This window comes from Peromyscus californicus, unplaced genomic scaffold (genome assembly GCF_007827085.1).
Source record: "Peromyscus californicus insignis strain IS unplaced genomic scaffold, ASM782708v3 Scaffold_10__1_contigs__length_136768540, whole genome shotgun sequence".
NCBI classification, from domain to species: Eukaryota; Metazoa; Chordata; class Mammalia; order Rodentia; family Cricetidae; genus Peromyscus; species Peromyscus californicus.
The window spans coordinates 130,887,652-130,890,918 of NW_026294391.1; the positions used below are offsets into that span (position 1 = coordinate 130,887,652).

The 3,267-nt window shown below is 44.4% G+C and overlaps 1 pseudogene; it reads right to left on the reverse strand.

The window, feature by feature from the left end:
- Window positions 1-2,110: 2,110 nt before the first annotated feature.
- Window positions 2,111-2,649, reverse strand: LOC128116331 (peptidyl-prolyl cis-trans isomerase-like 1; annotated as a pseudogene).
- Window positions 2,650-3,267: the final 618 nt, after the last annotated feature.

A 3,267-nucleotide genomic window follows, 5' to 3' on the forward strand; every position in this document is an offset into this window, starting at 1 on the left:
CCTCATGGTCTATAAATAGACCCAGTTAATTACCGGAAATATATTTTATTTCTTGAATACTAATGGAATAATTACAGAGTCCCCATTTTCTGTTGCCAGAGTCCATTCTCCATTTTCTTGGTATCTTTTCCTCCTCAGGGGCCCACCATGGGACATAAATCCCCTTCAATAAGTATGAAGGCAAGGGTAATAGTAAGGACATTGGTTTCATTTTTCACAGCCCAGCCTAGAACCCTGGGAAATGTTCAAATTGTACTGCTGAGGGATGCACTCAACACTAGCATGGACAGATCTCTATACATCTTACTGTATTGAGAGTTATGGCCTCAGTAGAGATGTGGGGGCAGCTGCTGTGGGATGCCATTCTGTATGCTGTCAATATGTGTTGCTCTGATTGTTTGATAAATAAAATGCTGATTGGCCAGTAGCCAGTCAGGAAGTATAGGCAGGGCAAACAGATAAGGAGAATTCTGGGAAGAAGGGCTGAGTCAGGAGTCGCCAGCCAGACACAGAGGAAGCAAGATGACAAGGCAGAACTGAGAAAAGGTACCAAGCCATGTGGCTAAACATAGATAAGAATTATGGGTTAATTTAATTGTAAGAGCTAGTCAATAATAAGCCTGAGCTAATGGCCAAGCAGTTATAATTAATATATGCCTCTGTGTGCATACTTGGGGGATGTGAGTGGGAGAGCTTTGTCCCAACTGCAGGTCAGGTGGGAAACAAGCAATCTTACGACTACATTTGCTGTACCAACATGGGGCTCTCGAATTTCCATAAGGCCTAAAAGAGTTAAAAGGGGGCTTCTAAACACACAATAATAGCCAAAAACAGCTTTCTACTTCATGTCTCATGCAGGTTGAGATATAGAGACACCAAAGCACAGAGACATTGTGGCATGCAGACTTGAGCTATAGTCTGACGGGTTCACAGCATATGGGCTTGAGTGCAGCATGGCGGATTCTTGCCACTGTACACAGTGGTGTCTGCAAGCCACGTGGCTTGGTGCATGGTAGATATAGCTTTTGCTAATACAGACAAAAAAAGGAAAGGAAAAAAAGGTTTTGGGGCTACACACTGCTGGATGGAGGCATAGACCCACTGCTTCACAGAGTCAGTGATGAGAATGGTTCCCCCAGAGCCCATGGTAAACATAGTTCTGCCATGCTGGAAAGCTGAGGTGGGCAGAGTCAGCAGCCAAAGCTGCTATTTCAGTCCTAGTCATGCTTCAGATTCAGAGAAAATAAACCTCTAAACAGTTTACAATGTATGTAAAAATGTACATAGGCTTGGAAGAGAGAGAAAAAAGAAATATAGACAGTTATATAAAGAAATAGGTATTTTAAAAAATAAAGTCTTTAAAGAGACAGTAAAAATAATATAAAAGTTAAGCCACATAAAGATGAAAATCACACAGAGTCTAGATTATATTGTCTTCAGGGATTTTGTTTTTGTTTTTGTTTTTTTCTGACCACCAATGGTACTTTATTCTGGCAATCTCTAGGTATTACATAGGTATTAACATCCTTCCTCTCAGCCCCACACCCTCTGCACAACCAGAAAGATTAAAGAAAAAAAAAGATGTCATGTATAAAAATCTCTTACCTACTCTCTCTAAAGCCCTGAAAAGTGTCCCTGCATGTGGGTGAGGCTCTTGAAGGACTGGCCTTGTGCTCAGGACTGCCAGTCCTTCCCAGGGGGCAAATGGTCAGCGCTCCTGCTTCCTTTTCTGAGATCATTTTCTCAATCATTACACATTAGCATTCCCCACTTGACACCTCCTTAGCAACTTGATTGTTGGATGCATTTTTCATTTGGCAAAAATTCAGTATGGCTTTGCGTGGGATGTTTAGTGTCAGAAGCGGCGGTGTTGATGCTCAGGCTCTGCAGGAAAATAGAGAGCGTGTATATTCCTGGAAGAGCACACGTCGAAGGCTGAAAGGGGCTGTGCAGTTAACGCCTCATCAACACTGCCTGCTTCTCAAGTCTGTGACTGTTGGCCCCCAAAGACGACCCCTCGGCTTCCTTTTGTTCCGAGGGTATCAGAGTAGTTATGCATGACACTGATACAAGGCACACTATGGCATCAGAAGATGGCTTCCTAGGACCATCTTAAAAGACCTGGGTGTGCCCGAGACAGCATCCCATCTACCCAGAAGGGTATGCCTTAAGGATCTTCACGTCATCCACGGGACAGTCCTGGGAATTTGTCTCCACCATGCCCACTCGACTCACCATCCCTATACCCTGGCACACTCGGCCAAAGATGGTGTGTTTGCCGTCCAGCCACTGGGTGGGAGCGAGGGTCACGAAGAACTAGCTGCCACTGGTGTCTGGTCCTGCATTGGCCATTTCAAGAATCCCAGCCCCAATGAACTTCAGGTCTGGATGAAGTTCATCTTCAAATTGTTTGCCATAGATAGATGCGCCACCTTGACCTGTCCCTGTTGGGTCACCGCCCTGGATCATGAAGTCCTTGATGATCCTGTAGAATTCAGTGCCATTGTAGTAGCCCCACTGAGCCAGCTCTGCAAAGTTCTTGCATGTCTTCGGAGCATATTTCCAGTACAGCTCCAACACAATGACCCCCATGCTAGTGTCCAGGTAGACATTGGGCTGCTGCCAGGTGTCAGGGGGAATCGCCGCCATGCTGAGTGAAAGTATCCCCTAGCAATTGCTATTTCCAGTGGAGTTCACCGGGGAGCGGTCCCGGGTTGGCACACTTCTGCTTCCTGCCGATCAGCCGGTTTTGGTGATAGGGTTTAGGGAGCTGGGGAAAGGAAGATGAAGGATCTTTTTCAAAGCTAGAGAGGGCGGGGGACTCAGACTCATATTCGGGGTTTTTAACAGCAGAAAGACATTTGATTGTAAAGGCTGCTCAGTTAGACCAATATGTATATTTTAAAGGTATCTTGACTTCAAATTTTATGTCAAAAGATATGTTGCTTTGGAAAGGACGCTCTGCTTTTGTTTCCACCGGAAGCAAGAGACTATATTCTAGGTTAAGAACAAGAGGATTTGTTCTAGGTTAAGATGAATCAGATTTGATCAAGGCAGACCTCCTGAACCTTAACAGATGGTTCCTAGCAACAAAGGTCTTCCCAGGACTTGACCATTACCTCAAATTTTCTCAGGATCCCGGTAAGATTACCAGTGCCCCCTATCAGCATGAAGTAGTATGAGAAGCTACACCCAAATTCCCAAAATATTATTTATGAATGTTTATTTTTATTTAAAGCAGGTTGATTATAAATGCAATCTCTTTCT